A 13,160-nucleotide genomic window follows, 5' to 3' on the forward strand; every position below is an offset into this window, starting at 1 on the left:
CCACCTCACGGAAGTAGCGCGCCGGGACCAAGTCCATAGTGTTCTGGAGAGCGTACAAAAAGCGCGGCAATGACATCATCTTGAACAATGCCGCCCGGCCGAGCGGCGAAAGCGGCAAGCGCCGCCAGCGCGCGACGTCCTCCTTCAAGCGCTGGAGGGGGGGAAGCAAGTTTCGCTCGTAGCGGGCCACCGGGTCCAGCGTGATATAGACCCCCAGGTATCGAAATCCCTGCGAGGCAATCTGGATCGGACAGCCCCGAGGGAGGACAGGAGCCTCCCCGGAAAGCACATAGACACAGGATTTAGCCCAGTTGATGACAAGGCCAGAATTACGGCCAAAGGAGCGCAGAACATCGACCAGGACAATCAGTGATTTGCGCGGGGAGGCTAGGTACAAAAGGATATCGTCAGCGTAGAGGGACACGCGGTCCTCATACTCGGGGGTCCAACGGAGACCTCGGATAGAAGGGTGCCACCGCAGCCACTCCGCCAGGGGTTCCAGGGCCAATGCAAAAAGGAGTGGCGACAGGGGACAACCCTGTCGCGTGCCCCGTCCCAGCACGAATGGGGCCGAGACTCGACCATTCACCACCACCTGTGCCAATGGGTAGTAAATTAATTAAGTTCAGTGTCCAGCACTTATCTTAATTAAATATAGACTGGAGTGGGAATAGTTAATTAATTAAGTTCAGTGTCCAGCACCTACTCTAATGTAATATAGGTTGGAGTGAGAATAGTAAATTAATTAAGTTCTGTGTCCAGCACCTACTCTAATTTAATATAGGTTGGAGTGAGAATAGTAAATTTATTAAGTTCAGTGTCCAGCACTTATCTTAATTAAATATAGACTAGAGTGGGAATAGTAAATTAATTAAGTTCAGTGTCCAGCATCTACCCTAATTAAATTTAGATTGGAGTGAGAATAGTAAATTAATTAAGTTCAGTGTCCAGCACTTATCTTAATTAAATATAGATTGGAGTGGGAATAGTAAATTAATTAAGTTCTGTGTCCAGCACATACTCTAATTACATATAGGTTGGAGTGAGAATAGTAAATTAATTAAGTTTAGTGTCCAGCACTTATCTTAATTAAATATAGACTGAAGTGTAAATTATTAATTTATTCAGTTCAGTGTCCAGCATATACTCTAATTAAATATAGGTTGGAGTGAGAATAGTAAATTTATTAAGTTCAGTGTCCAGCAGTTACCTTAATTTAATATAGACTGGAGTGGGAATAGTAAATTAATTAAGTGCAGTGCCCAGCAGCTATTCTAATTTAATATAGGTTGGAGTGAGAATTGTAAATTAATTAAGTTCAGTGTGCAGCACTTATCTTAATTAAATATAGACTGGAGTGGGAATAGTAAATAAATTTAGTTCAGTGTCCAGCAGCTACCCTAATTTTATATAGGTTGGAGTGAGAATAGTAAATTAATTAAGTTCAGTGTCCAGCACTTATCTTAATTAAATATATATTGGAGTGGGAATAGTAAATTAATTAAGTTCAGTGTCCAGCACATACTCTCATTAAATATAGGTTGGAGTGAGAATAGTACATTAATTAAGTTTAGTGTCCAGCACTTATCTTAATTAAATATAGACTGGAGTGGGAATAGTAAATTAATTAAGTTAGTGTCTAGCAGCTATTCTAATTTTATATAGGTTGGAGTGAGAATAGTACATTAATTAAGTTAAGTGTCCAGCACCTACTCTAATTTAATATAGGTTGGAGTGAGAATAGTTAATTAATTATGTTCAGTGTCCTGCACTTATTTTAATTAAATATAGACTGGAGTGGGAATAGTAAATTAATTAAGTTCAGTGTCCAGCAACTACCCTAATTAAATATAAATTGGAGTGAGAATAGTAAATTAATTAAGTTCAGTGTCCAGCACTTATCTTAATTAAATATAGATTGGAGTGGGAATAGTAAATTAATTAAGTTCAGTGTCCAGCACATACTATAATTAAATATAGGTTGGAGTGAGAATAGTAAATTAATTAAGTTCAGTGTCCAGCACTTATCTTAATTAAATATAGACTGGAGTGGGAATAGTTAATTAATTAAGTTCAGTGTCCAGCACCTACTCTAATGTAATATAGGTTGGAGTGAGAATAGTAAATTAATTAAGTTCAGTGTCCAGCACTTATCTTAATTAAATATAGACTGGAGTGGGAATAGTAAATAAATTTAGTTCAGTGTCCAGCAGCTACCCTAATTTTATATAGGTTGGAGTGAGAATAGTAAATTAATTAAGTTCAGTGTCCAGCACATACTATAATTAAATATAGGTTGGAGTGAGAATAGTAAATTAATTAAGTTCAGTGTCCAGCACTTATCTTAATTAAATATAGACTGGAGTGGGAATAGTTAATTAATTAAGTTCAGTGTCCAGCACATACTCTAATTAAATATAGGTTGGAGTGAGAATAGTAAATTAATTAAGTTTAGTGTCCAGCACTTATCTTAATTAAATATAGACTGGAGTGGGAATAGTAAATTAATTAAGTTAGTGTCTAGCAGCTATTCTAATTTTATATAGGTTGGAGTGAGAATAGTAAATTAATTAAGTGTCCAGCACCTACCCTAATTTAATATAGGTTGGAGTGAGAATAGTTAATTAATTATGTTCAGTGTCCTGCACTTATTTTAATTAAATATAGACTGGAGTGGGAATAGTAAATTAATTAAGTTCAGTGTCCAGCAACTACCCTAATTAAATATAAATTGGAGTGAGAATAGTAAATTAATTAAGTTCAGTGTCCAGCACTTATCTTAATTAAATATAGATTGGAGTGGGAATAGTAAATTAATTAAGTTCAGTGTCCAGCACATAGTATAATTTAATATAGGTTGGAGTGAGAATAGTAAATTAATTAAGTTCAGTGTCCAGCACTTATCTTAATTAAATATAGACTGGAGTGGGAATAGTTAATTAATTAAGTTTAGTGTCCAGCACCTACTCTAATGTAATATAGGTTGGAGTGAGAATAGTAAATTAATTTAGTTCAGTGTCCGGCACTTATCTTAATTAAATATAGACTGGAGTGGGAATAGTAAATTAATTTAGTTCAGTGTCCAGCACCTACTATAATTTAATATAGGTTGGAGTGAGAATAGTAAATTAATTAAGTTCAGTCTGTAGTGGGAGTAGTATGTTAATTAAGTTTGGTAAATAGCAAATATTAGAATTAAATATAGAGTTGAATAGGAACAGTTAAATTAATTTGTTTTAATTTACTAAAAATCTGTAGATTTTAGTTTTGGTTGGATAAAAGATAGAAGTTATATTAGAATGCAAATTCCAATTTTTTTTATAAAATAGTAGAAAGGAAAATAAGATTTGTTTTATAGTTGTTGGAATGTATATTCATTAGAGAGAAAATATTGTTTATTATTACGTATATTCTAATAATTAAATCATTGAAATAAACATGTAATAAAATAATTAATATTTAACATTGTATTATAGTCATAATTTTTTTATAATGGATATATATTTGTTTAATGTATATTTTGGACATGAATATATGAACACACAAAATTATTAAAAATAAAAAAATATGATTTATATAGTTGTTTAATATTTTTACATTTATATTGTGTACTCTCCAAATTTTTAGACTTTATTTGAATTTATAAGAAATTGTATGTTTTGAAATATATGATTAATATATTTTAATTATTAATATTTATATTAGATAATTAATATTGAAATTGTTTACATTTTAGAATATGTATTTTTTTATTTTTTTTTGGTATGTTGTAGATACAATATAATAATTATATCATGTTCATCAATTTATTTTGGTAATATATACAGTTTTATTATTATATTAATAAAAATATTTTATTTATTATATTTATTTTTATACGTTAAATAATTTTCACATACATAAAAAAATAGGTATTCTTTTTGAGTATTTTATTCTAATGTTTTACTAATTTTTAAAGTAATGTGTAATGTTCAATAAATAGTTAGGGCATTTATTAGTATTTTTTTAGTTGTTATGTTTGTTTGGGTCTTTTATTTTGTAACCGCTCGCTGTTGTTTTGGGTTATTTTGGTCGAATCCAGGTCGCGGTCGGGAGCTGTTTCGCGTTTGAGAAGGTAAGAGTTATTTTCTTTATTATTAAATAGTTTTAAGTGTTTTGTGTAAGTAGTAATGTTGTAATAAGTGTGTATGGATTGATGTTTTAGAAGTTAGGGTGTTAGTAATAGTTTTTATACGGTTTTATAATTTACGTTGTGTTCCGTGTTTGTGGCTTTGTTAGTGTTTTGTTATTTCGGTGTGTTAAAGTTTTATAGTGTTTGAATAACGTTTGTAGTGATGTTTTTAGGTTCCTTATGTGTGTTTGTGTGTGGGTGGGAATGTTTGTTTCTCTTTTGTAGGTTTTACGGAGAAGATATTTTCGTCGGTTTCAAACACTTAATTTTTTTTAAAGGAAGTGTGTATTAGTTGTGTTTACTAATGTTTATTTTACACTTCCTTTATTGTTCGGGTTTCCAGGAGCGGTTATTTACCTTTTTAATATTTTTCGGGATCTTTATGGTTAATGGATAGTCGTTTTTTTGCGTACACGTTGTTTTCGATAAACATTTGTATTTTTACATTTTATTTGGATTTTTTTTGATACCTATGGATTTTGAACTATCTGGATTTCTTTGGAGGGAATGTTATTATCCCATTGGAGCAACTACACAGGTAAGTTCATTTAAATATTTTAATTGTTGGTGGCCAAATCTTATATATTTAATATTGTTGTTGTGTACTTGGTTTGTTTAATTATGTTGTCTAAATATATGTCGATGTAATTGATTTATATATTTTAGACCACATAATTAAATATGTGATATAATAAAGTGGTTTATTTATGTTGTGATAGTTGTTTTAGTAGAATTGTGGGTTAATATTTAGGAAAGGGTTTAGAAGAGAGTTTGAGCTATTATGTTTAAGTACTCAAGTCCTCTTGTGGATGGGTATAGCTGTACCTGTTGTTGTAGGTAATTATACATTTGAGTCGTTTGTCTAGATTGTTTTGGTTTTAATTGTAGGACAGATTGTTGCAGTCTTAATTCTTGGAAACTTTGTTCCTTTTGTATGGCAATTAGTAGTTTTTGTAGTGTTGGAGTTGTTCTCCCAGTAGAAGTTAGGAATGCATTATGCCAGCCCTCGACGGCGTTGTTAGTTTTGGCTTGTTGGTTGAGTGTACTTACATATACATTCCACCAAGGTATTTGGAACTTGGGCTGACGTCTATGGCCTGATCTGTGTAGTCTCCCCACCCAGGTATCCTCAAAATAATCTAAGAGGGGAGATAACTTTACTTCATTTTGTTTGTAGAATGGACTTTCTAATAAAAGATTGTAATGTTCTGCAACATCTGTGGTTGGTACATAAGCTAGGGCTGTTAGAAGTTTTATTTGATGTGCAAAACTTATGTTAGTGGCATATTCTACACTTAGTGAAGATTTTTGTAAATGTCTCCATATACATTGGTTTAGATGGAAGTAACATCCTTGGATAGCTGTATGGGGGTACAGTTTTAGAATGCAATTTATCATGGCTTGCTCAAAGTCTATGATAATCCTTTGAGGGTAAAAATCATTTGATTCTTGTTTTAGTTTTCCTAGCATTTCATTATATGTTGTGTTTTGTTTGTTAGGTAATAGTGCATAAATTAAAGGTATGGAAGTGTTGTGATATTGACCGTGTATTGTGTAAAGCTGGTAGAATGGTTTTGGGCATATTGTAAAGGTGCCATCCATCATCCATGTTTGGCATTGTTGCAGTTTAGTTATATTGTTTGCAGTAGCAAACATTATGATTCTTTTTTCTGTGCTTTTGTTATCAAAAAAAATAAAAGGTTCATTATTGTGGGTGATAGTTAATTCTGGTGGAATGATGATCTCTTGAAAAGTTTTAGGGGATGGTATAGTTGTCGTGGTTGCTTTTTTGGTCCTAGCAATAGTTCTTTTTATAGAAGCAATTGATGGTAATTGGCCTCTTGCTTCTTTGGGCACTCTAGGTAATAGTTCTTTTAGGATTACACTTGTAGCAGTTTGTGAACCAGTGCTTAATTCTTTGATATTTTCAAGGGTTGATCTGACTTCTATTTCAGAGAGATTGGGTGGATGGTTATGCTCTCTTGTATATAGTACAGTTGTTTCTCTTGTTGTTGCTCGTCCGTAGCATTTGTTAGAATAATATTTAGAACACTTCCAGTTCACTTTTCGGTCCGTCTGCTTTTCTTGGGTGTATGTGTAACCCATGTAACACAATAGGAATTTTCCTTTCTGCGAAGTTATAAATTGAGCTTCTTCTGTCATCGTGATGTGTTAGAAATCTGGAAAAAATGTATATGAAAATATATGCAATAGTACTTTATATATTTAAATGAAAATAGCAAAAAAGCATTTTTTTTATATATACTTACCAAGTGTTTTTGGTTGTATTTGAATGAAGATATTGTTTGTAGACAAAATGCTGTTTAGTTGATGTAGTCTCTGAAAGTTAAAGAACATATATTGTTTTGGTTGGTTTAGTTTTTTAAGTGTAGTGGTATTGCTGTTTGGTATAGACTATATTTTTTTTGTTGAAACGTATTTTATTGTTTTACAAATCAACAACTCAAAAAACATTCCCCCGCCTTCACCTGTCCCGGCAGTACCACACATTATTCATCAAGACAAATTATTCAGGAGAAGGAACAAACTTCCCACCCAGTTCTCTACCCCCCCCCCCCACCACATGTCAATGTACCCCCGTCCCCTACCCCTCTTACTATGTGCCCCTCCTCCCTAATAAATAAGATGCAGTAGTCCAACCTCTCCCTAAGCAAACAGAGCCTTCCCTCATGGCCAGTGGTATAGACTATAGGTGTTAATTTATACAGGTTTTTTAAAACTTAAAAAAGAGAACATGGATTTGTTTAGGGGTTTAGGATGTTTTGGGGTTTGAGTAGGATTTAATTAATATTTTATAAAGTATTTTGATAGTATACTTACTTTTTAGTGAGTCTTTTCTGGCAATCTTCAATATTTTCTTTAGCTGTTTGGAGTAATATCTGTAGTGGAAACATAAAGAGATGAAATATATAAGTTAGTTATTTATTTGAGTAAAGATAAATTAGTGTTTTAGTTTAATTTGGCAGTTTAGTTAGAAAAGAATATTTACTTACGTTTTTAGAATAGTAGTAGGATGTAGGTTTCTTCTGTTTAGCAGAGTTTCTTCTTCGTTCAATGCTTTGGTTTAAGGCACAGTAGAAGACTTGTTTTAATTGGTTTATATAGTGGTTTTAAATTGTTTCTTGAATGTTATTGGTTGTTTTCTGTATGTGGCCTTTCTATTGGATGGTTTGAATTTTTTTTAGTTAATTGGTTTCCTTTTATGGAAAATGCTAAGTAACAGTATATTTAGTTTTAAAGGAGGAGAGTTTTAAATCATTATATATAAAAAGATTGTTTATAATGTGTAGTAATTTTTTTTAAATGTGTTCGAAATGCAAATGTGATAATTATTTCAGTGTTTTTTTATTATGTTGTTAAATATTGAGATCGCTATAAATGTTATGTTTATGTTTAAGTAGAATCTGATTAGAAAATGTATGTTTTCGGAAAATATTGTCTTTATGTTGTTTAAAGTATTGGTTTTATTAGTATTAGAATTGTCGATATATTTTAAAAAAACGATATTATTGATGTCTATATTTTGGTTATCGATATTTGTGACATGTGTTATATTTATTTACTCATGTCGATATTTAGTATTGCGATATTTATGTGTGCGATTTTTGTGTGATCGATATAATTGTATTACGATATTGTAGTGTCGATATTAGTGTAGTTTTTTAAATAAGTATACAATGTCGATATTTTTGATGTCGATATATTTGATGCGATATTTGTGTAGTTCGATAATGTGTCTGTCGATAATATGTCAGAGATCCATATTGCACATCATCGGGGAACCTATACGGACATCAGTAATAATCGTTGGCAAAGCCAAGCGGTCCCAAACGTGCGACCTATTGGCTTTTCCAATTCTTGCTCTACGCAGGCATCACCAACCAGGTATTTAAATAGACACAATGGTATGTGGGTCTATTTTTTGTTATTTTTTATGGCTGCATTTCTTCATATATTTTTTTAAATTTTTGGTATTTATCAATACTTATTTTTTTTCAGAGGCAAAATGAAACACAGAAATTGCAACTAGTATATTTTCACTCTTATTTGAAAGAGGAATGTGCACCCATATTTCGATGTCTGGAAGGTTTCAGTTTGCTGAGTAGACATGTACAATTCAATTAATTTTTTTAACATATTATGCTGTCATTTTGCACAACCAACTTTTGGCTAGTTAAAACTAATAACATTAAGAGACACTCAAAAGAAGACTAATTGTCTGTACTTTTCTGTTTTTAGTAATTGATACAGTGACACACTTGTTTTCCATCTGCACTTATATATAAAAATCAGAAAAAAACTTAAAACTAGGAGGCTTACTGAGCATGGGCCCCAAATACTGATTTCCTTATTTAAAGTATCTTTCTGTCTGAAGCGTCATCTCCTGTAACAATCCTAAAATCCTACTCTCTATAGCTTATTTGAATGAGGTTCTGCTTTTGCCCTCTGATCACTGCATATGTGTGGTTAGGATGATCCGTATACCCTGTTATTTTTTAGGTCGAAGCATTTCGAAAAGACTTCTTGGGGACATTCGGAAAGCTTCCCTGGGAATGCATCCCACCCATTGCTTACCATTGGCGTCGTAGTTTGTAACTCACATTTGCCTGCTTTATATTTGCTAACTTATTGTCTTTGTCCCTCCCATGGTCATTAGCCTGCCTACCTTCACTCCTTGTATTCTTCCAGGAGAGCTCGCTTCCTGTAAACAGGCCTTTAAATGTTTTCTTATCTTGTCACATTTGCTGTGCAGTCAAAGACAGAGGTAAAATGTCAGGCTCTGTATTCTCATGGAGCTTGGTGATTACTTTTCTTTTGCTGACTTCAAAGTGAGAGGATTTATGTGACAATCTTGCTGGATACTGGTGGCAGGAGAGAAAAGGTTTCTTACTAGTACATCATGAAAGTTAAATCTCTAAAAATGAACTGTTGTAATTCTGATGTGCGGTCGAAACAAATATTTTAACACGATCAAAACAAATTAATACAGTAGGGCAGTGGTTCCCAAACTTTTCACTCCTGAGGACCCCCATTGAGTTACTACTGTAAGCCGGGGACCCCCAAGCAATTTGTATGACTTAAATGTCAAACATTAAAACTGTAATTCCCAAAAAAATAAACACACACGTGTGCACACCAAACAAAGACTAGACTTGAATTACTAATGGTTTAAGTATTTTTACATTAACAATATTTTCAAAAATAAAAAAATATTAATGGGAAGGTTGGTGCTGCATCTCCCAACTTTTCATTGTTTGGTTTTATTTCGCTGCCCGAGGCTCCTGCTCCTCCCAAGGCTGGACTGGAAACCTAAAGCTGCTCTGGAAAATGTTGTCACACCAGTCCTCTTATAGTGCACACCAAGTGCAGCAAGTGAACCTGACCACTACAAAGGGGACTTTGGGGGGCTCGCCCCCAAGAAAATGTGGGTGAAAATGGTGCATTTTACAACGCAGTTGTCATTATATATTAAATTGTATTAGCTTTTAAAGCATTGTAAATAATGACTTTACTATGCACCAGGCTACAACAATCTTTTGGCAATCTTCAATGAATGACAACCTTCAATAATTCCCTCACTACTGCCCTCCAACAGTGCCTCTCATCTCTCCATAGCACCACTGTCACATATATTTAATTTATTTTATAGCACCTTTCATACCACTGTAGGGTGTCAGAGCACTTTACATCACAACCATACAGAGACAATGAATTATGTGTGTACATCACTGAATAGAAAATGTTACATAAGGCAAAAAGGACTACAAGGTGTAGGATTCTAGGATTCCCATGTCATTCATTCTGGTAGGCATTTTTTAAGAGTGCTTGGTCTAGAGAAGCACCAAGTCAGGATTCAGAACATAACACAGGGGTTAGCGTTGACTTTAATAATAATGATGTATTTCTACCCAAACAATCCTTTTTAGCAGCATCGGAATGATGAAAGACTGGGAAAAAGCATAACTTACTAACTTGTACAATGCAGTTTGCATGCAGCTCTTTGATGGCAGTTAATAGCTCATTGTGCTAGATTATGATTGGATCTTGTGAACTGTACAATAACAAAATAATCTCTATGGCAAAAGGAGGAACCCACTGAGCTATGCACAAAACAAAATACTGCTTTTGAAAAAAATGCACGGTAGGCATTCTTCGCAGCAAGTATATTAGCCATCTGCGCTTCCTTAGATGAGTCAAAGCTGCCACTGGACGAAATCCCCATCTCTCTACAGCAGGTACATTAATCACCGAAGTTATCTTGACACTTTATTGCTACCCAAAAACTGATGATTATACAAGGAACTATGCTGTGCTTTTAAAACTGCTGCCTGCGGACCCCCTGGGAATGTGTCACGGACCCCTGGGGTTCCACGGACCCCAGTTTGGGAACCACTGCAGTAGGGGATATCACTTCCACACATTTTCATTTGTGCACTGTATAGTTTTATCAGTAAAACTGTGTGTGCAAATGTTATGGTCATTTCAATCGAAAATGTGTTGTCTCTAATGGCATTGCTCTACCACCCCATGCATATGCTACTTTACCCCCCTCCATTGTACGCCACTCTATGCCACTCTAGGACATTCTGCGTCACTCCACTCTACACTACTCCACTCTACAGCTCTCCACTCTACAGCACTTCACTCTATTCCACTTCACTCTACGAGACACTCCACTCCCGACACTCCACCCCACGACATAGCAGTCCACTCTATGCCACTCTTTGCAACTCTACACCACTTTACTCCATTCTACACCACTCTATGCCACTTCACTCTAGGCCTCTCTACTCCACTCCATGTCACTTCACTCGACACCACTCCATGCCACTCTATGCCACCACTTTACACCATTTCACACTATGACAGTCCACTCTACGACACTCCACTTTTTAACACTCTGTGCCACTCTACACCACTCCACTCTACAATACTCCATGACACTTTACGCCACTCCAAGACACTTCACGCTATGCCACTCCACTCTGTCACTTTACTCCACTCTATGGCCCTTTACTCTACCCTTCGCTAAGCTACGCAGCTCTACAATACTCCATTCTATACCCCTCCTCTCTTCGCTACTTCCCTCTATGACACTCTACTCTATGCCACCTTTCCATGCTCTACACCACTCCACTCTAAGACTCTCTACTCCACTCTATGCCACTAAACGCCGCTCCACTTTGAGGCACTCTATGCCACTTCATTCTAGGACACTCTAATCCATCCTTCTGTATGCCACACTATGTCACTCCACTCTACGACACTGCACTCTTCAAACTTTATACCACTCTACGCCAATTCATGCTATGCCACTTTACTCCACTCTATGCAATGCATGCTACTCCACTCTAAAACACTTTACTCTACTCTGTGCTACACCACTATACACCCTACCACTCTACACCACTCAACTCCATGCCACCCTACTCTATGACACTCTACTCCACTAAACTCCACACTACTACACTCTAAGAAACTCACTGCCACTCCATTGTACGACAATCCATGCCACTTTACTCGATTCTACGCCACTCCACTTTATGACACTGTACTCCACTCTATGCTACGTCACTTCACTCTACCCCTCTCCACTCCATTGTACAGCACTCCACTTTACTCCACTCTATGACTCTTTACTCCACTCTACGCTAAGCTACGCCACTCTACGATACTCAACTCAATGACACTCTCCACCACTCCACTCTATGACACTCTATGCCACTTAATTCTAGGCCACTCTATGCCATTCCACTCCACGGCCCTCCACTCTATGAATGTCTATGAAATGCCACTCCATGTCGCTCCACTCCACGTCACTTTACTCCACTCCACTCTATGACACTTTTGTCAACTCTATGCCACTCCACGCCATGCCTCTTCACTCTACGCCACTCCACTTTATGCCACTCCACTTCTACTCTATGACACATTACTCCACTCTATGCCCCTCCACCCTACTCCCCTCCACTCTATAATATTCCACTCCACTCTACGACATTCCACTCCACGACACTCTATGACAATCTACACCCCTCCATGCTATGACCATCCACTCTATGACACTCTACTCTAAAACACTTTACTCCACTCTATGCCTCTCTATATGACACTCTGATCCAATCTACTTCATGCCACTCTACTCCACTCTACGCAGTCCCCTGAAAGCTATTCCACTCTCTTTAGTCCACTCCACGACACTGTACTGTACCCCACTCTATGACACTCCCCTCTATGACACTCAACTCTGCAACACTCCACTCTTCAACACTCTACTCTATGCCACTCCACCCCATTCTACTCCACTCAACTCCACTACTCGCCTCTACACCACTCTACTGTACAATACTTATTGCCACTCCACTCAACGGCACTCCATACCACTACACTATACTCCCCTCTAAGCTCCTCCACTTTGCGACAATCTAATCTACAACACTCCACCCAATGGCACTCCACTCTATAACACTCTTCACCACTCCATGCCTCGACACTCTACAACACTCTACTCCACTACTCCACTCTACACTACTTTACTCTACACCACACAATGTAACTCCACTGTGTGACACTATGCCACTCCACTCTCATCTACTCTAGGAACCTCCACTCTATGACACTTTACTCCACTGTACGTCACTCCACATCACTCAACCCTATGCCACACCACTCCACGTTATGCCGCTCCAATTTTCTGTACGACACGTTACTCCACTCTACGTTACACCAATTCACTCTATGACTCTTCACTCTGCGCCAATCTATGACATTCCACTCTACTACACTCCACTCTAGTTCACTTTATGCCACTCCACTCTACCACAAACTACTCCACTCTGTGCCACTCTACTCCACTCTACCCCTCTCCACAACACTCTACTCCACTCTACACAACCATCTTTATGCCACTTTACTCCACTTAATGCCACTCCACTCTACTCTATGACACACTACTCCACTTCACCAC

The sequence above is a fragment of the Triturus cristatus genome, chromosome 4_2, assembly GCF_964204655.1.
Source record: "Triturus cristatus chromosome 4_2, aTriCri1.1, whole genome shotgun sequence".
NCBI classification, from domain to species: Eukaryota; Metazoa; Chordata; class Amphibia; order Caudata; family Salamandridae; genus Triturus; species Triturus cristatus.